Genomic DNA, 25,376 nt, shown 5'->3' with positions numbered 1-25,376 from the left:
GCCATTGGGATGGCAAGAGCTGGCCAGCTGGCCTCTGTCCAAGCTCCACTGTCCTCTTCTGAGGTGCGCCCAGCTGGCCCTTTAAGAGGCCAGGGGCACTTTGGCAAATGCACAGCTGGCCCAGCACTGGGCCGGGCACGTTCCTGCTCCTTGTGGAAGGCCTAGCTGGAGAAGAGACAAAATGTTCTTGCACAGCTTGGTAAACAAGCCTGGAGTGTTTTGAAAGCTTCTGCCTATACAAAGGACTGTGCTGGAAATGCAAGAGTTGCAAAAGAAGACTCTGGGCTGCAGGAGGGGGCTGGGAGTGCATGTATGTGCACGACAGATAGCTGTGGTCTCTGCCTGTATTAGGGAGGGCTGTGAACACAGCTGTGTATAACTGTTGGCTCTACCTGTGTGGATGGAGGCGTGTGTGTACATGTGGATATGCTAGCTGGCAAGGAGGTATGCATACAATCACCCGGTGTGCACACACACAGTAGGTGAAAACCTATGGCTATACGTGAGTGCAGGGGTGGTCAGGAGCAATGTGAACATGGACTCCACACAGCCCTCCCTGGAACCCAGCTGTCTCAGTTAGGGTTATTGTTACTGTGATGAACCAAAAAGCAAGTTATGGGGAGAGGGAAAGAGTTAATTTGGCTTACACTTCCACAGCACTGTTCATCACTGAAGGAAGTCAGGGCAGGAACTCAGAGGTCAGGAACTGGAGGCAGGAGCTGATATAGAGACCATGCCTTGCTCCTCATGCCTTGCTCAACCTTCTTTCTTATAGAACCCAGGACCAGCAGCCCAGGGATGGCACCTCCCACAATGGGTTGGGCCCTCCACCATCAATCACTAAGAAAATGACTTGCCCCTGGATCTGATGGAGGCATTTTCTCAATTGAGGTTCCCTCCTTTCAGATGACTTTAGCTTGTGTCAAATTGACAAGACTAGCCAGCAGAGGCAGGTGGATCTCTCAGTCTACAGAGTGAGTTTCAGGACAGCCAGAGCTACACAGAGAAACCCTGTCTTACAAAACCAAAGATGGGGGAAGACTAGGCAGAACACCAGCCCTACAGAGCACAGGCTAAGGTCCTCTACCAAGGCTTCAGGCCCCTAGCCTAGGATGGGAAGGATGCCAGGAGCCCTGCTTCCCTGTCAGCTAATTAGGAGCTTAGTGACCTGGTGACTGAAGACAAGGAGTCTGAGGAGCCATGAAGCCAAAGAAGGCAGGTGAGCAGCCCTCAGGGGCAAGTACTTGTCAGAGGGCCAGGCTCAGCTCATCCGGGACTGATCTTGGTTGTAATGATGGTGCCAAGGGCTTTGGCACCCTACTGGGAACTTGCCCAGTGCTAGCAGATACCAGAGGTTGGCCTTAGCTACGAAGATCTATCCTCACACCAGCTCAGTCACCCGGACCATGTCAACTCTGGACATGACAGAGCATGCTCTCTAAGGCCACCTTGCTATGTGGAATGGGCAGACAGTGGTGTGCAATTGGATTAGAGCCAAACAAGATATCTGGCACTAGGAATCAATCCCCATAACCCATGTCTGTGTCAGTGACAGGAGCTGGCCAGGTCCACAGCTTGTCCTCTGGCTGTAGCCATCCTGCAGAGGAGGCAGGATTTTCTCTGAGTCATCCCATGAAGCTTGAGACACCCCTCAAGCTCCTTGTGCAAAAACTTACGGATAGGGTGAGGCATTGGGAATATCTACACAGGATAGCCTTTGTGCCCTAGGACAGGAAAAAATAAACAGGACCCGCCTGTGTGCCAGGCTGGGAGACAGACACACAGTAAGTAGGAGCACAGCAAGGCATAGAACCAGTCTATGGTGTAAAGATGGGGAAGATCCTGTGGAGTGGCAGCATGAGAAGGGTCTGAAGGAAGGAGGCTGGGCCCATCAGAACTGTGACTAGAACAGGATGGGGGTCTACAGTAATTGCTCAGGCAATGCTTGCCCAGTGGGTGGCTGAACCAGTGAGTCTGAACCTAAGGTGCAGAAAGGATGTAGAAGTTGACACCTGTCATCCTGGTGCCAACCCTACCTGAGCTCGACCCCACCTGGCCCTGGCAGAGAGAAGGTTCATAGGCTCACAATGGCCCACTCCTCCCCATGCAGCTAAGATGTTCCCCAGAGCCAGGGGTGGACTCTGTCCTTAGAGTGGCTGGGAAGCCAAGTGGATGGAATAGCCCAGTCCCTGGCCACATGCCCAGCCCATTGGGGGCGGCCTTGAGAGGTACATCTACCTCTTGGCTACTGCAGGAGACAACATAGCCAGGAGAACTATTTGGGAAATATGTATCAATAGAGCTTGCAGCAGAGCCAGCCAATGCAAGGACAGCCAGGGTGTCCACCCCTTCAGCTCTCACAGTGAGGGTAGGGGTGGGGTCTCCTGGCAAGGCTGAGCCTCTGGCTACCTGTAAGCCGAAGCCACTCGAAACACACAGGCTATGAATCCGCTCCTGAAACATCCCATGGGAGGGAGGGAGGTGGGGATCCAGCAGCAACCCCCACCAGCAAAGGAAGCTAAGGCAGCCAGCAGGGAGTAGGGATGACATGTCTTGAGCTCCCCCACCAAATCTCCACCCAAGCAGACACACAGTGAGGACTCTTCTTGTATGCCCTGTGCTGGCCCTGGTCCTGTAAAGCCTACTTATGTCTGATGCCCTTCCCAGAAAAGCAGAAGCCCCAAGGCTAGTAGGAGTAAGGGAAGAGCACAGAAAGCCACTATGACAGCTGTGGGATGCCATCTGTGTATCCTCCCATGGTCTGAGTGCCCAGGCAGTGCTGGGACCCCTGTGGACATGCCACCATGTCAGAGGAGATCAGACAGAAGAGCCCAGAGCCACTTAGTCAGAGAAAGAAAAGGCCTTCAACCCAGAATCCACTCCTGTGTATAAGGGCTGCGAATAGACTGGGCTGCCAGGGACAGTAGTCCAGCCTGGAGGGTGGAGCCAGAGCAGGTGGGTGGAACCAGATGTGGAAAACAGAGAGACTGCCTAGAGAGGCTAGGCCCTCCCTCCCAGTGGGCCAGAGTTGTGGGAGCCAGTGGCACTAGCATAGGACCAGAAGAGGGAAAGAAAAGGTGGCCAGATATGCATCCAGTTCCTTCTGCCACAAGTCCAGGCCCTGAACACTAGGGCAGGGAGTGAGGGGAAGTCTGGGTTAGTCCTTCAGCAAAGCAGAAAGAGCCATGCCTATCTGTTCTCCAAAGGTCCAGCTATGGGGATCCTCTACCTCCCGAGACCAGAAAAACAGGAATGTCCCCCATGAGATTAGATCAGAGACACAGCAGCAGTAAAGGCCCATAAAGGAAAAACTATTTCAAGTGGTCAAGAGGATATTGGGATCTCTGACCCAGGTCGAGACCTAACATTCCAGATTGATCTGCCTAAGGGACCATCCCCTAGGAAGGCAGGCTCCCCTTCAGCATGCTACAGAGATGGGCGGAATAATTATCCCTTTAATGAGAGACTGCACTTTTCCTCCTCAGGGCCCCACCCTGGAGCATGGTGGCTTACAGGGACACTGCCGTGAATCCTAAGCCCACCCACTTTTCTGACTGCTCAGAAAAACGTAAAATTTTCTTTTCTAATTTCTTTGTTCTAAGCATGACTCATCTTATACTTTAGGCTTCCCTACTCCTTCCCTAAAGCTTCCCTCCCTGCCACGTGGTTGCTTGCCACGTTGCATGGTGTTTTCCTCCTCCCCTCTATTTTCCCCTAGGCAGCTGCTGAGATTTGCCACTGGTCCACCTTAGGGTTTTCCTTATAAACTCTAACAAAATTATCCTGGAGCTTCTGTTTGAGTCCATTCTCGAATTCCTTTACTAATGAGACTAATAACTCCAAGAGAGGACCTCAGTTCCCACAATATCACCAGAGAAGTTCCTTGTTCCTGCTATATACTGGGCTGCCTTCAGAGTAGTAGGTACTCAGATACTAGTACCTAACAATAGGTACACAGGGACCCTGGGGGGGGGGCTGTGGAGAGAGGGGAAAAGAGGAAAGCCACCAAAGGGGAGGTGCCAGAGAGGAGGCAGTGACATCAGAAGGGTCCTCCCTTCTCTCTAAAGCAGAAGTGCTCAGGACTCCTCAGGCCACAAAAGCCCAAGGCCTAGAGCAGGGACAGGTGTAGAAGGGGCTACAGTAGTCCAGAAGAGACTGGCTGCTTTGGGCCAGGGCCACACCCTGAGCCTGAGAACTGTGTACTGTAAGATAAGCAAGCTCCTGGCACACCTCATAAGGCCACCATAAGAATATACATGGGCATTCCCCATAAAGCAACTCCATGTTTCTCTAACCAACCTTCATCCCTTCTAAGCCTAGGGATGATGAGGGTAGCCACACCTCTGCTGCCCAGCATATCTACATGAGGTCCTTCTTACAATAGAGTCCTGGGTCATTCTGTTCTTCAGAAAGCAGTCTTGGGGGTCAGTGGGCACTGGCCAAGTTAAGAGATCTCAGTAAAGATGGGTATTTTCCCTGGTATTTTCCACGGGAACCTCTGAGCATCAGCACCCCACAGAGCTATCACCCAGTATCTCTAATGAACTCCCCATGATCCAGGAATGGAGGTCCTTTTTTGTTTGTTTGTTTGTTTGTTTGTTTGTTTGTTTGAGAAGGAGTTTCTCTGTGTAACAGCCCAGCTGTCCTGGAACTCTGTAGACTGGGCACAGAGATCTGCCTGCCTGTACCTCCTGAGTGCTGGGATTAAATGTATGCTCCACCATTGCCCAGCAGGAATGGAGGTTCTAAGGTTCCCATCATTCTCCCTTCACAGACTCCATCACCCACCCTGCTGCCCTTTCCCAGCATGGCTCCCCTAATTGAGGTCACCCCTCTTCCTGGTCCACTTTCCCAGGGATCCCAGCTATGTAGCCCCTGTACCCACAAACAGCTCATCCCAGTGCTACCCTTTCACACCACATATGCAAGAAAGCCTGGGTGGTTTTTCTCTGGACTTGCATCAGTTTAATCGGAGCTTTGAGACAGCTCCTGCAGCCACAGGCGTGAAGTTTCAGAACATAGACACATACACACCCTTGAGAGAGGACTGAGCTAACTAAACTCAGTCTTGGAATTCAGTTCCTAACTGAAGATCTGTTACTGTGACAAACACCATGACCAAAAGCAGCACAGGGGAGGAAAGTGTGATTGCCCATCATTGAGGAAGCAGTGTAGGTCAGTGAAGCAGAAACCAGGAAGGAAAAGAAAGCATGGGTTGCTCACAGACCCATGGTCGCCTAGCTTGCTTACACAGCCTAGGCCCACCTGTGTAGGGATGGTGCTGCCCACAGTGGACCAGGCCCTCCTACATTAGTTAACAATCAAAGACAATTCCCCACAAACATGCCCAAAGGCCAACCCTTCCACTGGGACTCCCTTCTCAGGTGGATCTGGGCTGTGTCAAGTTGACAGTTAAAACTAATTAGGATACTCAAAAGGAGACAGTGACTCAAGAGAACATAGGTGACCTGGAGGGTTGGGGTGGGACCCAGGAATCTAGAATGAAGGCCAGACCCTCCCCTTCCCAAAGTCTGAGGTTGAGAAAGGGCCACCAACACCTGGGTTTTCTGACTCTGGGGCAAAGAGGGGCCTGGGGATGGATCACACAGCCTATAGCCAGGCAGACAAAGACTTGTGTCACACAAGCTGACTGGTGTCTGACAAACCAGGCTCCACACCCTAAGTGTTCCCCAAATCCAAACTGACCTGCTCCTACCCTGGAGCCACATGCCCAGTGGAAATGGGGCCCAGCATTGTGGAGAAGCCAGCCATGGGGGACATACACGCGCCCGGAGCTTGGGAGATTAAAGCCAGCCAGCCACATAAACATGACCAGGAAGTGTCTCCGCTACAGCGCTCCTGCAGACAGCGTCCCCATAGGAATTGCCCAATGAGTCTGTTGCAATGGTTTTAAATTCCGGCGCCAGGCCTGCAGATACATGGCTGTCAGATCCAGGCCTCTGTCCCCCGCCACCCTGGCTGCCCCAGCTGCAAGCCAAAGCTCCTCATCTTTGGGCGCAGGATGGTTGTGGAACAGGAGGGAAATTTATATTCAGGATTGGCTCCAAGCTGGATCTGTCATCACTCCAGGATGTTCCAAGGAAAGCAGGGAGCCCCAAACCTGCACTATTCATTCCCAGGCTCCTGTGGGTAGTTGGACTCCTTGCTTTCTTTATGTGGAAGCTGGTACTGGGGCAGGAGGGTCTAAGGACCTTCCCTCTGCTCCAAGCCTAATTGGCCTTGGATGTCCTGACCTCTCTCACTGCTTTCTCCTCGCCTGAAGAGGGCAAACCCAGCACCAGCCATTCCCTATTGATTGCCACACCTCCCCACTAAAAGGCCTTCTGTGATATTTTTCCATTTCACACTTCTTATTGAATGCAAACTTCCAGAGGGCCTCAGCACACCTATGACCTGGATCCTGCCTGGAAATGGGTCCTGTCATTCATTCTACATGTGAAAAAACTCAGGGTGAGGATACAGAGGCCCAGCCAGGACCACACCCCAAGCCTCAGATGTATTCCTTCTCATTTCCATCCTCCTTGGTCTGGACAGGATCCAGACTATTATCCCCCCATGTCCCCCACAGTCCAGTAAGGTACCATCTCCTACCTCAGATGTGTTCTGACCTGCCCAGCCCCAGTGACCTATCTCCAGTAGGACGCGGATCAGGCCCAGGCCTGGAGCCCTAGGTATAGCCACAGCTGCCTGGACCCTCCCCAACATCTTCAGAACAGGAGACCCTGGGAAAGCTGCGGCTGTCAAAAAGTCAGGAAACTGCCATCAAAAGGAAGACTTTCCCTCAACACTCCTCTGGCTGGGGCCTGCCTCAGTACAGGATTCCCACTCCTAAGGGCCCCTGTTGTACCATTCTTTGCTGTCCCCCATGCTGGGATCCTTTGGCCCCATGTCTCAGAACACTTCAACTCAGAACAGTTTAAGTTATCCAAGCACCTAGCTGGCCCAGATGGGACAGGAAACCAAGCCTGGATGACCAAGCCCCTCCCAAGCCTGTGCCTTGTCTGTGAACATTGGTGAGGATTTTACTCCCCCCCCCCCTTCATGGGCAGCCAAGCTCAGCTATGGAGAGCATCACAACTCCTTCCAGCCCAGGGTCTCTCCAGCTGACCTTCCTTTGGCCCTCGGGGGCATGTGGACCACTTGCCGTGATGCTGGTGGGCAGTGCTAGCCTGGGCTCCACATCCACCTCACTCCCACAAAACCATGATGGGAAGCAGAAGTTTCTACAGGGTTCAGAGGTGAGCCACTGTTCAGCCACAGTCAAACCCAAGGCTGTGGTTAAGACAATGCCTCCCCATTGGCCTCCAAAGCGGGTTCAAAGTTTCACTGACTGAACATGTTGGGGTGGAATGTGAGCCTTCTCCCACGGAACCTGCTTTTCTTAATGGGTAATCACAGACACTCAGGTTTATGTGTTAAAGGAGGTTTAGGACCATTTAATAGCTCATAAAATTTTATAGTCCCAGCTAAAACCAGTGATAACTGGCCTTCGCAGTTATCCCCTCCCCCAGCACCCATCCCATTTATTGAAAAGTGTGCATTTTCTCTGCAGTGGCAGGAAAAAAGAGAACTGACCCATCTCTCCAGAAGGGGTGTCCTGGCTGTGCCCTCCCCTCCACACGCACGCATGCCCCTCTCCACTCCCAAGCAGACATGTAGATGCACTGTGAGCCCCATGCCCACTCCCAGCTCCCTCCAAGCCACAGCCGAATCTTGGGATCCACTAGAATCTGGTGATTGCCATATTCATCAAGATGTGATCATTCATACAGTACCTACCCACTGGAGGCAAAGGGAATGAGAACACATGGCAAGCAGGTGTTTTTAATTTAATGTTTTATTAGCATGCATTAATTATACATAATACTGGGTTTCAGCTAGATGCGGTGGTGCATGCCTCTATTCCCAGCAGTCAGAAAGAAAAGGCCAGTGGACCTCTGTAAGTTGCAGGCCAGTCTGACCAACACAGGGAGTTCCAGGACAGCCAAGGCTACATAGTGAGGCATTGTCTCAAATAACAGCAACAACAACAAACTTAATAATGGGTTTCACTAAAGCATTTTCCTCTTTAAAAATGCTTATTTTTATGTGTGTGAGCATTTTGTATGTGCACTATATATATGCCTGGTGCCCAGGGAGGCTGAAGAGGGCTAGAAGGGCTAGAAGTGAGTCATGTGGGTGCTGGAAACTGAACCTGAGTCCTCTGTAAAAGCAGTAAGTTCTCTCACTCACCAAGCCATTGCTCCAGCTCTATAACATTTTCATATATGTACATGATGTGGCTTTGTTTACACTTAAAACAAGCAAACAAGCTGCGTGTGGCAGCACGTGCCTTTGATGGCAGCACACTGGGGAGGCAGAGGCAAGCAGATCTCTGTGAGTTCAATGCCCGTCTCATAAGTGCTAGGATTCTGGGTATATATCACCATACCTGGCTGAGGTCTAGTGTCTTCAAGGAGCTGACACACCAGGTTAGAATTCTGTGCCAAGAAAATGGCTCTTCTGGAGGCTTCTGGAAGGAAAGGAACAAGTCCTAGGTCTTCAGGGACTGACAGGATTAGTGCAAGATGAAAGTGGAGAAGAGCCTGTGCCCTGGCATGAACAGTCACCAGCATGCCACCCGGCTTCATAGAGGCTTGGATAAAATGTAATAGAGCATCCATCAATAGATGAAGAACAGTGTGAGTGGGTGTGGTCTACTCACACACTGGAATATTACTGAGCCACAAAAAGTAGTGTGGTAGTTTGAATAATAATGGTCCCCATAGACTCATAGATTTGAATGTCTGGTCATCAAAGAGTGGCACTATTTGAAAGGATTAGGAGGTGTGGCCTTCTTGGAGGAAGTGTGTCACTGGGGGTGGGCTTTGAGGTTGATGCCCAAGCCAGGCCCAGTGGTTCTCTCTCTCTCTCTCTCTCTCTCTCTCTCTCTCTCTCTCTCTCTCTCTCTCTCTCTCTCTCTCTGCTGCCTGCTGATCCAAATGTAGAACTAACAGCTACTTCTCCAGCACCCTGTCTGTCTGCATGCTGCCATGCTCCCCGCCATGATAATAATGGACTAAACCTCTAAATCTGTAAGTAAGCCCTGATTAAATGCTTTCCTTTATAAAGAGCTGCTATGGTCATAGTGTTTTTTTTTTTTTTTAACAGCAATAGAACACTGACTAAGACAAGCAGTGGCACTCTAACACGTACCACAGCATGAATAAACCTCAAAAATGCAGTGCTTAGTGATATGAGCCAGACACAAGAGGCCATTTAGTAAGTGATTCCATTTACATGGGAAGAACAGGATAAGCTAGTCCACTCAGTCAGCATGGTGGGAGACTCCAGGCACTGAGAGAAGACACACACAGGAGTGACAGGATTCATGAGCATGGCTTGCTTTCTTTCATTCTTTATTTCGCTTTTGTTTGTGTTCTTGTTCCTTTCTTGACCGGGTATCTTGTAGCCCAGGCTAGCCTCACATTTCCTGTACAGCCAAAGATGACCTCTCATCATCCTCTTACCTGTGCTTCTGGAGGCCTGGGGTTGCTCACGTACCCAACTGATGTGATACTGGGTATGGAACGCAGGGCCTTGTACATGCTAGGAAGCAAGCCTCCAAATGAGCCACGCCCCTGCCCCAGGTGTGACTTTCTTTCAAAGTGTTGAAAATGCACTAAAACTAGACAGAGGTGCTGGCCACACCACCGTGTGCACCTACTATGTGCTACTCAATCCCCCTGAACTGCACACTTGATGACAGTTCATTTTGAGTGGCACAGATTCCATCTCCATCAGAACAGACTTTAATGAAGAAAGTACATTCAGACAAATGTGATCCAGGAGAAGCACTGGCAGACCTTGGCCCTCTTACCCTCCATGCTGGCCAGGGCATGATTGGGTCTGAACTTGAGGCTCCAGAGTAAGTGGGTACAGCAGGTGTGTGTGTGGGGGGGTGACAGCTTGGTACTCTGGGCAGTGGCTGGTGGATCTACCTCCTAGGCGATGGGTTAAATTCAGTCAAATTTAGGTCATTCATTTGTAGGACAAGTTCTAAAGAGCTATGGTCAGCTTGAAGTTCAAGCTCTCAGGCATGATGGCTGCGGGTATCAGATAGTGACTTCTCCAGGTAATCCAACTCATGGCTGGAGGGTAGAGCACGGAAACCCCCTTCCCTTCAGCCACCCCGTGCCTTTCTTAGACCCCCCCCAGACTTCCAATCCTTCATCCCCACCCAGAGAGGGGATACTTAGGGTATATTACTACCTGCCTAAAGAGAAGGCCTGCACAACCACAGCGATGACTGCCACACATGGGTTTGGTCCCTAGCTTTCTTTCTCAGCATCTCTCACGCCCACTCCCAAGTTCCTCCTGACCAGCCATGTGCTGGCCTAGCCTCCTGGGCTTTTTCCATCAGGGGAAGAGCTTGTTTTAAAAGGCTGCAGAACCTTCATCTCTGGCTACATGGCTGCACCCATGATTGCACAGTGAGGCTGACTGCCAACATCAGCCTCAGATACCAGGGAGCAAAGCAAGGGAAGCCAGTTAGTCAGACAGTGGGGCCCTGACCCTGAGACTGATGGGCAGCCAGGCCTCAGGGGTCCTGGGCTCAGAGGAGCCATACCACGCTGGGCTCCTGTGCCTGTGTCTCAGACCTCCCATGTCTTTGGGACCTGCAGAGGTTAGAACCCACACTTGGCTGGCAAGAAGCACGCCTCCCTGGAATCTGAGATTCAGACACACCATAGTACAGCCAACATGGAAATTCGAGGACACACATCCCAAGAGTGACACTGTCACCCCATTGCACTCACGATCTGAGCAGGAGTCTGCTGGGCGCCCTCCTCCCATCTCCCCAGGGAAAAATGGAGAGATTTTTGTTTCTTGTTTTGTTTTGATCTGTTTCTTCATCTACAGGAACACTAAGAGGGGAGTACTGAGACACCCGTGTGCTGCAGGAGGGTCAGTGTTCCTGAGGATGAGCCCTGGACAGGAATGTGGCTGATAAAGGATGGATGCTGAGTAGACAGAGCCACACTCCAGCTCCTGCAGCCAGTGCCAAGCCACAGCTCGAAGCATGCAAAGGAGTTTGTCTCATGCTACCTGTCATTTCAGAAGCCAATGAGCAGAGTCAGAAACTAACTCTTTTTTTGTTTGTTTGTTTTTTGTTTTTGTTTTTCGAGACAGGATTTCTGTTTAGCTTTGGATATCCTGGCACTCACTCTGTAGCCCAGGCTGGCCTTGAGCTCACAAAGATCTGCCTGACTCTGCCTCCCCTGTGCTGGCATTAAAAGCGTGCACCACCACCTGGCTCCGAAACTCCCCCCCCATTTATTTATTTATTTATTTATTTATTTATTTATTTATTTTACATGTCGATCCCAGTTCCCTCTCCCTCCTTCCCTCCCTCCCTCTTAACCTCTCTTCCCCCTCACATGCACCCTGACCACCCTCCCCTCCCATCTCCCCACCCCAATTCCACATGTAGGGCTATGCTATCCAGGTGGGGTCATGTAGATCTGTCAAGTCATTTGAAGTAGGGACTAGGACTTCTCTCCTGTCTCTAGGTTAAGACAGTATCCCTCCATGGGGGATGTGCCCACAAGGTCCTTTTGTGCACCAGGAATACATCCTGGTTCCACTGTCTGAGATCCCTTAGATTGCTCAGTCCTTCTAGCTGAGACCCATGTTCAGGGGAGCCTGAGTTAGTCCCATGCTGGATTCCCAGCTATCAGTCTGGGGGCCCATTGGCTCCTCCTTGTTCAGGTCAGCTGTCTCTATGTGTTTCTGCAGCCTGGTCTTGTCCTCTCTCTCTGCATCTGGATTCTAGTTTGACTCAGTGTTTAGTTATGGGTGTTTGCTTCTGTTTCCGACAGGTACTAGATGAGGGCTCCATGATGGTGGATAAGTTAGTTGCTGATCTCATTATCAGGGAAGGGTATTTATGGTAGCCTTTCCACGGTTGCTCAAATTGTTAGTTGGCGGCAGTCTTATAGGCTTCTAGACCTTTCTTTAGGTTCAGTTTTCTCTTCAAACCAATAATGGCTCCCTCTTTTATGCTCTCTCTCTCTCTCTCTCTCTCTCTCTCTCTCTCTCTCTCTCTCTCTTCTGTCTTCTATTCCTACCCTGACTAAATCTTCCTAGTCGCACGTGCTTTCCTCTCCTCCCCTTCTCTTTCTCCTAGTTCTCTCTCCATTCACTGCCCCCCCACTTCCCATGTGCTCTGGGGGATTTGTCCCTTCCCCCAGAAACAAACTCTTTAAACTGTGCTTTATTCTGAGAGCTAGTGACCTGAGAAGACATCTAGATGGCTCAGCAGGTAAAAACTTGCAACCAAGCTTGACAACCTGACTTCAGTGCACAAAACCTCACAGGGCAGAATCAGAGACTTGACTTCCACAAGTTGTCTTCTGGTCTCTACACAGACACACTGTGGTAGATGCAGCCATACACAATCAATCAATCAAAAAAAGTTTTTAAAAAACTGTCTTCCGTCATCAGGCAGCAGGCAAAGGGGATGTAGGACCAGTCTAGCCCCTCTGACCAGGTGGCCAGCCACATTTCTAAGATCCCTGAGATGTCTTTGCCTCTGTCTTTATCATCCCCTGCTCCCTCTCCTTATCCTTTGATTATCTAGGCTTATTTTGTTGTTTGTTTGTTTGTTTGGTCTTACTGTTTGTTTTGAGGCAGAGTCTCACCATGTAACTCAGGCTGGCCTGGAACTCACTATATAGACCAAGTCTGCTGGGAACTCACTATGTAGACCAGGCTAGCCTCAAACTTACAGAGGTGGCTTGCTTCTGCCTCCCCAGTGATGGGATGGGTGCTGATACTAACCAACCTTGAACTCCTCCAGGGTATCTGGACTGGGAGTGTTAACTCAGAACAAACTCAGTGTGTATGCACTAAACTGGGAGCCAAAGCAGAATTTAGTTGTACCTTCAGAATACAGAATACAAAAATGAGCCTGCCAATCCCTCTGCTTCCAACAGAGCTGTGCTGGCGAAAATGCAATGGCTATGCTTCTTCCCATCTACTCAGAGCAGAGTTCCCTCGCCATCCTCCTCAATGCCACCAACTGGCCACAGCAGCGACCCCAGACCTCTTTCCTTAGCAGCATTTAAATGGTGTGTTTTTATTATTTTTTCTTTCTTTCTTTCTTCCTTCCTTTCTTCCTTTTTCTTTTTCTTTTGGTCTCTCCCACCAGATCTCTGCTCCAGGCCCCAACTTCATGTTACCCGCTAGATCCCTGTGCCACAAGTGTCTGTGGATGGTGACCAGATGTCGGATCTTAAACTCAGATCTAAGTGTAAGTCTCAATCCTGCTCCTGAGTTGCTTGTGAGACTCTGTAGGCTAACCCAAGTGCCGCTCCCCCACCCCCACCCCAGCTACCCGCCCCTGGGCTCTCTTGAGAGAGGCTTGGGTGTTGCATAAGTGCATTGTAGGCTCCAAAATAATACAATTTCAGAGGAGGAGAGAGATGGAAGAAGAGGCAGGAGGGAGAGAGAGCTTTCCTCAAGACAGCCATTTTACCCTTCTTCCTCCTTTGTATGTTCTAAGAGAGCCCCAAAATAAAATAGATCTATTATTTTCTGTCCCATAGCTATTACAGTTATAGCATGTCATAGCGAGATGACTCAGGCGTGGAATGGCTCCGATGTGCAGAGAACTCGAAGGCAGGCCCCCCACCCAGCAGCAGGGCTTTAGCCGTGGTCTCCCGCCACAGCATTCTGGCTACAGGGCCACAAGCCCTGCTCTCCTCTGCCCCAGTCTCTTAGGCCCTGCAGGTTGGCAGGCACTCACACCCGCCCAACCCTCTTCCATCATGGTTAGGCACCACTCGACTTTTCATTTCCAAGTCTGGTTACCAGAGATGCAGAGTGAAAAATGACCCAATAACCCAGTAAATTCAAGCATCTCAGCTCAAACACAATAACCATGGCTGGGGCTGCCAGTTGCAGCCAAATAGATTAGGCCCTGTGTGACTAGGAAAGGACACTGGAAGGGCTCACCCTGTAGGTCACCAAGCGAGCCATGTTGGGGCTGGAATAAGTGCTGGGGACTGGGCTGCAGCCAACCCTCCAATCCTGGCAAGGACTAAGACTGGCCATGACACTGCTCTGCCCCTTGGCCTGGGGTCTGAGGTCTGTGAAGCCGGGAAACCACGAAACCTGGCAAAACATGCAAGCAGAACATTCACAAGGCCCCTTGTTTCTTGCAATATGCATTTGTCTGCCACTCTTGAATGTCAGCCTTGGTGAAGAAACATACAGGTGAGAAAGGCATGGAGTATGGGGTAGGGGCCCAGGAATCTCAAAGATGACATCACATGAACACAGAGGTGAGTAGGGCCAGGTAAGCCCCAGTGACACCCCACCTTGCTGCACAGAAGACTCAAAGAAAGCTTCAGGGTACACAGGCCCCACCTGACCCCAGACACTTGGACCTCCCAGTCTGCATGTAACCTGCACAGGGGACTCTGAGCTGGCCTGGTAAATTCAGCTAGCTAAGATCCATCCCTAAGACACCTGAGGCTCCCAACTTCTGGGACTCCTTGGAGAAGAGTTGAAACTACAAAGGGGCCAAGAAAATCAGCCACCTATACCTCAAATATACACAAAAGCCAGAACAAGACAGCTGTTTTCAAGGAGTCACACACACACACACACACACACACACAAACACACACACCTCCTTATGTATATGAGATCAGGTTAGTACTTTCCCAACTAAGCACCACCCTCAACAAAGCACCTAGGCTCTAGGTCTGTCAGACACTGATACCACAGGCAGCCTGTAAGGACCACACCTTAACCAGGATACAGGGGGTTGTGACAGGCCTAGAGTATCTGACACTCAGCATCCTTCTGCTGGAAGAGAGTGCTGTGGTTACCAGATGAATTAGTCAGTTTTCTAGAGGAACAGAACTGAAATAGAGAAAGGATCTAGGGGCTGGGGGTGATTTGTTGGGGTGGCTTACAGGTTGTGGTCTTCACTCCAAGGGACGTTTTTGGAAATCAGCAAAGGCAGTTATGGGTTTTCATGATGAGGAAGCAACATCATAGACAACACCACCCAGCCCCACTCAGGTAAGTGGTAAGATGCTCTCACTACTCGAGCTATATTTATTTTTTTTATCTTTTAATGGTCCTGGAATAGAATTCAGGGCCTCTGCAAGAGCAGGAAATACCTTTAAGCACTGAGCCATCTCTTTAGAAATCCATGTCCTACAAGCTTCTTTCAGACTCATCCACCATTAGGGGATTGCAGGGATCCAATGGCCTTACCACACTCAGAAGGTTCTGGGATGCACTACTGTTTTTCTTCAGAGTCTTGTGAGTTTGAGGGTATGTCTATAGTTTCCATCCTAGACACTGAGGGAGAACCCAGCTTGAGGGGCAAGAACCTCGATTCAACCAGAAAGACCCCCCCAAAAAAAATCACCACAAGGTCACAAAATTCCAGTGTCAGGCTGCACCCAGAATGCTGGTATACCTGATCTAGGTTACCTGGTGGAGCAGGTCAAATGCCAAGGTCAAAACCCTCTAACAGGACATAACCAAGCCTGATTGGGTTGGTTGTAGAAATGAGGCCGTTCTTCAGTTTCCCCAGCAGGAAAATAAGAACATTCCCTTGGAGAGCCCAGGGCCCCACCCCCTTTGGGAAAAATATTGCAAATGAAGACATGGTCTATGTAGTTGTGTATTTCAGAGTCATTGAAAGGCTCTAGGTTCATTGAAAAGAGGGAGAACTACTCGTGAAAATAAAAATCTATCTCACTGCACATGTCACTATTGAGGCTTCCAGCGGTGAGAAGGTGGTGAGTGTGGTGGCCATTCCTGCCTCCCAGCTTTCCTGAGGACTCCAGCACAGCTGTGGTAGTGCTTGGGACCTCGCCCCTGGAGACTCTGGCCTTCATCAGCCCTTCTCCTTGGAGCATCCCCTGACCCATAAGAAAGCAAGACATGCTGCACAGCTCTGCAGTCCCAGCTCCAGTTCAAGCTCTGTGTTCCACACCACCATCCCCTGTGGGTTTAATCTTGGTGTTGGTTTGTTTACAGTGTAGTGGAGATCACAGGGGAATATGTGGCTAGGGCAGCGAGCTCTTAACAGAACCCTGCCCTTCCAGCTGGAGCAGAAAGCCAACCCCCTGCAGGCTGCTCTCCCAAGCCAGGGAAAACTGAAAGGCAGCCTGGGGTGATGGAGACCCAATGTTGCACATTGGCAGCCAAACCTGTGGAAGAAGATTCCTGCCCCAGGTCCTTGTCTGGGCTTCAGGACCAATAGCAAGTGTAGGCCTAGCAAAGGGCAAAGAGACACAGGGACAGATGGCCTGAAGTCCCATTCTGGCTTATGGAAGTATCTCAGTCAGTGGCCACCTGATTGTAAGCTGTACCCACCACCTAAGAAGCAGCCCTGCGGCATTGTCCTAAGCAGAACTTGCCCTTTTCCATGTACAGAGTTTATAAGCATATACTCCAGATAAGAATACTCACTCTGGCAGGCGATGGTGGTGCATGACTTTAATCCCAGCACTTAGGAGGCAGAGGCAGGTGGATCTCTGTAAGTTTGAGGCCACCCTGGTCTACAAGAGCTAGTTCCAGGACAGCTTCCAAAGTCACAGAGAAAAGCTGTCTCAAACACACACACACACACACACACACACCACTCACTCTGCTCACTCCCTCCCTGTCCACCCCCTCCCAGACACTCTCGGCTGTTACCTCTGATATCAGTACTTTAATCTATGAGCACTGTCTGTCTAGGCTCTATTCCAGTGCTATGGTCCTGAGTATAGCCACAGCCACTTCCAAGACAGCGCCAAGCAGCCAAGGGCCTCCACACTACATTCTCCTCTGTTGCTTGCTGAGGATTTGTCCAGAGATGGACCACAGCCTGTCTCTTCCTCCCCAAGTAGAAACATTTACATTTTTTGCCATTTTTGTTAAGACAGATTCTAGTAAACAGTTTCCCAGCCCAGAGCCAGCTTCACAGCCACCATATGTGGCATATGGACCAGCACAAAAACGTCTAAGAGGTGAGAATCAGAGACCCAGAGTCACCAACTGGGCCATCTCATCCCAGATCCTGCCCTTGGCAGTGGGGGTCAACATTGGGCTCAGCAACAGCCAATGTTCCAGAACGGCTGGCCTTCTGTAAAGAATGATGGGTGACAGAGGTCTGGGGCCGTGAGAATCCCTGAGAATAGCTACTATCCCCTCCCTATGCAGCCAGTGTAACTCCCCATCCACACATCCCATACAGCCCAGCTAGAGCCTAGCACCCCCCAGCCCTTCCAGTCAGACAGACTGATGGGCAGTGGCTGGTGCTCCTGGCCAGCCAGCAGCTGAACTGAGCCTGAACTCTTACAGGGCAAGGGTGACGTGCAGGGAGACAGCCCACCAGCCATTTCTCAGCCAATGGTCTCAGCTGGTGCCTCCCTTTGTCCCCAAGGGAGTGGATGGGTGGACTCAGAAGGTGGCCAAGTAGGGGGACAGCTAGCATGCTGCCACAGCATCTCCAGTGCCCGCCGGCAAGGAGATCACTCAGGCCCTGATACGATCACCTCAGGACAGGCGGAAATTGGAGTGTCCCGGGTGCTTGATCGAGGCAGCTAGCGAACTGCGGCCGTGGGGACATTAGAGGCTGGTGTAATGGCCTCATTCTGCTCCCCTTGCAGCTCCGTGACCTTGGGCAGCTCGGAGCCTGTGTGCTGCTGTAATGAAAAATCAGGAGTCAGGGAAATTGGCCCTGGTGGAAGAGGGTAGGTCTGGCTGCCGAAGGTGCAGGGGGCCCTGCATCCCCCTCTCTATGAACACTGGCTGCACATTTGTCCCACTACAGGCCCCTTACAACAGGGCCTGGGGACCCCTAGGAGACACTCCCAGATCCAAACTGTAATGAGAGGAGGTGAAAGACCTCAGAGAGGGCATCAGAGGAAAAGAGATATAGGTAACAACTGAGGAGGAGGGGGCTCATTAGAACAAAAGGACACCCTAGCAAAGCTAGGGTGAGTACAGAGTGAGCAGTTGCACCCCTAGGTAACAGGTCAGCTCGGCCATCCCTTCATGGGCCTCCGTTTCCCATCCGTGGCCTCCCTTGGAGGAACTGAGGACATCGATGGGATAATTACTTGATACCACTCATCCTCGGAGTGGGCATTTGGCCCATTTGCAGAGGGCTGAAGCCTAGGCTCCTCCGCCCAAGGTTATATAGAAGGGAAGCATCTTCCTGCCCTAACCAAACCTTTCTTGGGGCTCTTTCTATAGAGCAGCCTTGAAGACCACCTCCCAGGCCTCCAGGACCACAAGCACTCTGTCAAAACTTTGTCCAGTTGTGTGTGATGATACACACCTGTGACCCCCATGGTGACCCTCACCTGCCGAGGGCAGGAGCTGAGGGTTAGACCAGCCAGAGTGGAGGGTTAGCTGGTGACTCCTGATCCTCATCCAATAGAAGTTTTCATGATGGCCATGTGTCACATACATGGCCTGTTTTCTGCAAGGGGCTGGGATAGCTGGAATGGAGGCAGGAGGTTCTAAAGTTCAAGGCCAGCTTTTCTCTGCCCAATGAAGCAGAGACTTCTTCCTGAAATTTCCCTTTTCCTTCCTCTTCCCGTTTGCACCTGTTAGTCACATCAGACTGAGGTCAAGCTCCCACCAACGGAGAAGACACCATCACCACCTTCATCAGAGATAAAAGACTAGAGCCATGTTGGCCCCAATGTGTTGCTAGCCCAGTTTGGGTTCTAGATCACCCCTTTTTCAAAAAGAATTTGCTTCACAGGATACTTTCACGGCATGGTAGTGGCACACACCTTTAATCCCAGCACTCAGGAGGCAGAAGCAGACAGATCTCTATGAGTTCAAGGCCAGCCTGGTCAAGTTTCAGGACAACCAAGGCTACAGAGAAACCCTGTTTCAACACCCCTACGCCGGTCAAAAAAAAAAAAAAGATAGTTTCACTTTGTTTCTGTGTTCCCGTGTGGGACACTAATTTTACATCACACACACACACCCGCCGCCAACCCCCTAAGCTCTGCAGTACAAACCCAGAGGCAGACAACTCTGATGGACAGAGAAGAGGTCCATCCATCAAAAACCAAAGTCAAGGGCAAGTGCAACTCTCTGCTGGGACATTCCAGTCTTCCTTCCCTCCTGGGCCTGGCAGGAAGGCCAAGAGGGGTTCTGTGGCCTGATGAAAGGCCCACCATGAGTCTCCCTCACACATGTGCAAAGTCAGCAACTCTAGGCTGACTTCAGCCTTGAACCAGGCACCTGACTATCTCTGCCTCACCACAGACAGGTGCCAGTTGGATGCATACCACACTGCAGGCTTGGAGCAAGCCCTCCTCATGCCTCACATCCTCCTGAGTGTGACAGGCATCACTGCAGAAATGAGGCCCAGGGCTTGGGACAGGGAGGGTGAGCTATGGTGGTCTCTGGAGTCCTACCTCCACCCAGTTCCCATCGAGCTTCCCTAGGCTGAGGCTCCTCCCTGAAGGTCCTCCTCCCCAATGAGGAGTGGCTGTTGTTCAAGTGAGCTTCCTATAGGAAATTACCTCAAATGGCTGGTTACTGCTTGTCCTCTGATCCCTCCTCCTTGCCTTTCTTGGAACTCAAGAAGAATGTAATAACAGTGTGATCCTCGCCACAGCCCAGGGTGCTGGGACTGTCATCATGCCCATTTTGCATAGCAGATCATTTAGGCACAGAGAGGTGGATAACTTTCCCAAAAGCATGCAGCTACCAGTGAGTAGAGCTCAGGTGGAAATTCAGAATCCATACAGTACAGAATCCAGATGATGGAAGTGCTGCCACATCCTGGCTTCCTAGGACACTCCACTCCTTTTAGAAAGCTGTGAAAAGTCCTCTTCTCCCACTGGGGATACTAAGTCAGGGGGACCATGTCCAAGGACCTCCCCTGCTTTACTACTTCTTGCATCTTACATCCCTACGAGACCTTAGACAGCTCGATGTGCCTCCCTCTTCCACATGGAGGCTGGGATGATTCCGCCTCTGCCTCTGAGAGGGCAGCCTGGAGCAACTCTCTTTGTTTCCCTCTAATCTCACACTCCGAGCACATAGCACAGCAATCTGCATGCATCTTAGAATGCCCCTGCTATATCCCTTCTGGAGTCACAGCAAGAACACGCTACATTGGAGAATCGACCTGGTGCATACAGTTTAGTAGGGCCTGGAGAAGAGCTGGGGATAAGGCATCAGCCTACACCACTAGCTCTCTACAAACACTCCATCTGTATGTCACACGGTTCCCATTTACAGATTAGAAAAGCAAGACTCCCAGGTACAATTACTGGGACAAAGTCACTTTGGAGTATAGGCAAAGCTGAATTTGATTGTGGGTCTTGACACTTCCCTATCCTGGCTCCAGTTTATATACAGTTGATGCTTAGCAAACACCCAAAGCCATTTAGACTATTCCCACTGCCCAAAGGACATGGCCTCCACCTACCAGGAACTTTCTCGCTCACTGCTACAGATGGCTTGAAGCCCACTGGGGCTTTTAATAGCCCATACTAGTGAGCATCTTGGGTGTGGTTTATAAAATGGGTCTTAGATATCGATGTTTTCCTCCACTAAGCAAATCAGCTTGGGATGTTGGTGGTATCTTTGGGCTGTGCTGAGTCCCAGATGAATCAGCCTCCATGGCTGCCAGTGGGCATCTACAGCCACCACATGGGCAGCTATCACCTTTACAGGAGATGTCACACCCTCCCTGGGGAAACCTGAACCACGTCAGGGCCTGGGAGGAGTGGGACTGAGATCTTCAGGAGAGAAAGGAAGGCCAAACTGTTTCTGCTGGTTAGGACAGCTGTCCCTAGGCACTAGCCAGCACCTCCCCCAACACTAGCTACCAAGCTGCTCATGGGTAGAAAGCCAAGGAGGGTTGAGCAAGGAAGAATGAGGGTATGTGAGGCAGTAGTTGCCCCATTGTGAACAGACCTTTCCCATTCAAGGCCCAGAGGGCAGGAACAGGAGCCCTGTTTCTGGTCCGCTTGCTGCTTTGTGTCCCCACATGAAGAGTGGACCCAGAGGCCAACTCTGCTAATGGCCAGCTCCCGGGTAATACCCGAGCCTTGGCATTCTCACCTCTACAGTATCTTCCTGTGCCACAGGGCATGCTGTGACTTTTGTGAAGACAGACAGGCAGGGCAACAGGCTCAGAAACAACCAGGAGACACCCCAAGAGGAACTGTTGCTAGCTAACATGTGCCAGCAGCATGACCGCTCAGGGACTCAACCTTGACCATGTGCGGTACACGCATGTGCACATGTGTGGAGAACAGAGCAGAACACTGGGTATCATCCTCTATTGCTTGCTGCCTTATTGCCTTGAGTCGGGGTCTCTCGTTGAACTGAATTTCACCTCCCCTGCTAGGCTGACTGGCCACCGAGCTCTCAGGGTCTACCTGTCACCTCCTCGATACTGGGGTTATAGGCATGCACAACCACGCCCAGCTTTTTACATGGGTGCCAAGGATTCAAACACAGGTCCTTATGCTTACAGAGGAAACACTTCACCCACTGAGTCATTTTCCCAACCCCATTAGAACTTCTGGATTTTTAGACAAAATCTTCTGTAGCCCAGGCTAGCCTCAAACTCACTATGTATTCAAAGCTGACTTGAACTCCCAGTCCTCTCACCTCCAGCTCTTAAGAGCTGGGGTTATAGGTTTGTGCTACCATGCCTGGTTAGCATGGTAGAAACTTTCTGGGTTTCTCTCTATCTCTTTACTTGAGTTTCAATGCCTCCCTTGGCCCTGGAGGCCTGCTACGAACCAGCTCCAGCAGGTTGTTATCATTCAACTATGGGGTTCCAAATGCCTACCCTTGTCAGTCCTCAGCAGTACCCAGCATAGCACACTGTAAGTCAGCCTCCATGGGCTATGGCCTACTTGGCCACACATTGGCTACATGGTTGGGTCGGCTTGTAGCAGAAAGGAGGAGGGTCCAGAACACAGGATGGCCCTGGAACCCTCCAACAATTAGCACCAATTGACTCAGATGTGATGAGTATGGGCTTGGCAGGGACCCTTAGCTGCTAGAAGCAAAGACATGTGTGTCAGAGGGTCTGGGCTGAGGATCATTGGCAGTGGCTACAAATCTGGGAGCTAGGCTGGGAGGATCTTTGCCCTGCTTACAGCCAGCATGTGCCAAATTCTCCCTGCCAGAGCATTTCCCAAGCAGGTTCTGGGAGCAAGTTGGCACTGATCAGGCTTCGTGAGAGGGAGAGAAAGGCAAGTGGAAAGTCAGCATTCCCAGGCTTTGCTCTTAACCCTTGTAGAGCATTTCAGCCCCATGAATGGAATTGGAAGGCTTTCATGGATAACATGAAGAAACTGGGCCTCAGTTTCCAAATCTAGCAGATATGCTAGATCTGATAGAAAGGAGAGCTGGCAGAGTTGTCATCACACACAGCCATGGGAACTATGAAGCCAGGCATACCTAGCCCTCAGGCCCTTGTCATGGGTCAGCCTGGGACCTGGTATCTCCCAGAGTCCCTGCCAGGACCTCATGAGCCCTCATCCCCTGACTGGATGCAGTTGGTGACAGGATTTTAGTTGAGTCACCACTGTTATCATTTTTGGTGTATGAATGTCATGTCTGGTAAGATCCTGGTGATAGTAGAAGGCAATTGACTATGTATATAAGAAGTATGCTCCTCATGCCAGCCCCATGGCCCTCTCCACTCTCTCTGTCCTGAGTGCTGAGGACTCAGACTTTGGGAATTTGGGCTCACCAAGGCTGTGGGAAACAGCATCCTCTCCACCTGGGGTACCCATGAGTCTACTGCCTTGATGTTGGTGGTGGCCATCATCTAAAGACCACAGCAGAGTGTACACACACACACACACACACACACACACACACACACACACACTCCAGACCAGGGTATCACCATCCCTTCTGCCTTGTCCCTACCTTGTCCTTACTATGTAAAACATTTCCTTGGGAAGATATGACCCTAAGCTGGGTACACAGCTAGGGGTGGTCCCATCTACTCAGGCAGCAAAAGGATTGCTTGAGCCCAGGAGTTAGATACCAATCTAGACAAAGAGGTCCCAATCGAGGAGGGGGAACTCATTTAGTGGTGTAGCACCTACTTGCAGAAGCTGAGTGCCTGGTCTGCATGCCTAACACTGCAGAAACAAACAAATATAAGTGTGGTTCTAAGCTATGACTAAGAGCCCTGGGTACTTGTGCAAGGTGGATCTATCATTCATAGCTTTCATTAGTGTGGCCCAGAGACCCCTCCATTATCTGCCTCAAAACTTACCCCTCTAAGGGGTCCCAAGAACCATCTACTCCCCCATCCCAAGCCTGTAGCCTTTGACCCATTCCAGTTCCATGAGCCAACCATGTACCCTACCCCACAGAAAGTAAATACACTCAGATAATTCTCAGCCTTCATGCTAAACTCTCAGCCCGAAGCCATAGTAGTCTTTTCCCTGAAGAGCATCCCCACATTGGTGGTCTCTGGTGCAGCCCTGTGGTGGCTCTCTCCCTCCAGCTGTGTCCAGCAAGCTTTCTACACAGTAGCCAGCATCACACATCTCTAGAGACAAGTGCCAGCTCCCAATATGCCTGTGTACTTCCCTCTGTGCTTCCCTTGTTACACCACACCAAGGAAAGAGTACCACTGAGTCACACATGGCCTTGGGCCACCTCCCGGGGACTAGAGACAGAGGGCCATTGTCCTGCTTTGAGCTGAGGACAGTTCTGGGGAGATGTCCACTCCCTGAATGTCCTGAAGCCATCTGAGTGGCTACCTGTCACCGGCTCCATTGTGTGTTTCTAAACTGACAACTCCATGCTGAACATGGACAAGGAGATGGAACTTTCCACTGCTTTCATGGACTCCAAGTTAGTGATGGGCTTCGGCACACTTGTAAGCAGAGAACACAGTTTCTGACGTGTGCCAGTGTCACACAGTGAATCAAGCTAGGAGTGAATGGAGCTTGGGGAGGCCAGACCCTGAAGATGAACACAGAGCCAAGAGTCCAACAAGTCAGAGAGCAAGCTGGAAGGCTGGAGAACATCTGGGGAGTTTCAGGGGGTGGTGAGTGCAAAGGCCATGGGTAGGAATGAACTGTACCATCTGGCAGATGGGACCCCAGAGAAGAGTGTCCCACAGTACCCAGGATGGTGTCACAGGATTTGCAGAGCCAGGTGGAGGGTGAGGGGCTAAAGAAGGGACAGACAGAGTCTACAAAGGTCAGCCAGGCAAACCTCCCACCCTCTTTTCCTCTCTGCCCTGGCCATGCAGCTTCCTTTTGGCTGCCCCCTGTAACATAACTCAGCACCACTTCTGGTCCTTTGCTTTGATGTTTCACCCTGATGTTCCAGGAGAAACAGGAGTCAGACCCTAGTAGTGCAGGACAGGGTGCTTTCCCCAGATCAAGCTCCTTTGCCAGTGCCCATTCATAGGCAGGAAGAGGTGGGCTCCTTTGACCAAGTTTCCAGACCCTCCCTCATCTAGGCACACACCTTCCCATGTGCACACATTAGCACCACCAGAGGACATCTGTCGCATACCCAGTGCGTCACACAGGTATTCCCAAACCTTTCCTCCTCGGCCCTCAGAGGCCAACCAGCCATTTATACCCATCACTCATGGGGAAATAATGTCATTTCTATAACACTCACCCTCTCCACAGAAGTGCTGTAACCATGCAGAGATGACATTGCAGGCAGCTCAGCTTGTGTGAGTGATGTAATCTTGGGGCGTTGCCTAGCAACCCCAACAACGTTTGGGAGACTCTAATTCTTGAGTGGGGTAAAGTCACATTTACACAGCTCAGTTAATCAGCTTCCTGGCAACTCCGCCAGGATGATCTCATTTTATTCATGATTATTTTATGTGAAACGCGCTTTTAGCTCTAAGAGAACACAAAGATTTAATTCAACACCCGCTATTGCTCTATGTTTCCAGGGTGTCGTTAACACGGCGTCCATGCAGATAACCATGGCAACACATGGGTAATTAGTGTATATGACGGGAGGTATTAATACAGAGCCGGCAGGCTCCCAATCAACCCGATTACCACGTGTCATTACTGCAGTAATTACCTGCACTAACACGCAAATTGAACTAAATGGTCAATTGAAGTAAAGTGAATGGCTTTTTATTCTAGTTCCTAAATAATGTGTCTGCTTGGCTGAGTACTTCAAGGTAAATAAAACTCTTAAATTGATGGCCTCGCAGCCACCCCTCCTTGGGTGGGAGAACTAGGCTCTGAGGGTCCCCAAGGATCCTCACTGTTTTAGCAGGAGGTAATGTTCCCCTCCCCCAGCCTCTGTGCCACCTCCCCATGAGAAGAAAACCGCCTCCACTGTCCATGCAA

At 50.8% G+C, this 25,376-nt stretch overlaps 1 protein-coding gene across 1 annotated transcript in view; it reads right to left on the bottom strand.

Moving 5' to 3' along the window:
* Rxra (retinoid X receptor alpha) overlaps positions 1-24,695 on the bottom strand; it is a 181,292-nt gene extending 156,597 nt beyond the window's left edge. Inside the window, exon 1 of the mRNA XM_051184951.1 lies at positions 24,679-24,695. The gene's annotated coding sequence lies outside the window, so the exon portion shown is untranslated. The remainder of the gene's footprint in view (positions 1-24,678) is intronic.
* Between the last annotated feature and the right edge of the window lie 681 nt (positions 24,696-25,376).

The sequence above is a fragment of the Phodopus roborovskii genome, unplaced genomic scaffold (assembly GCF_943737965.1).
Source record: "Phodopus roborovskii unplaced genomic scaffold, PHOROB, whole genome shotgun sequence".
NCBI lineage: Eukaryota > Metazoa > Chordata > Mammalia > Rodentia > Cricetidae > Phodopus > Phodopus roborovskii.
This window is presented reverse-complemented; position numbering and strand designations above follow the sequence as displayed.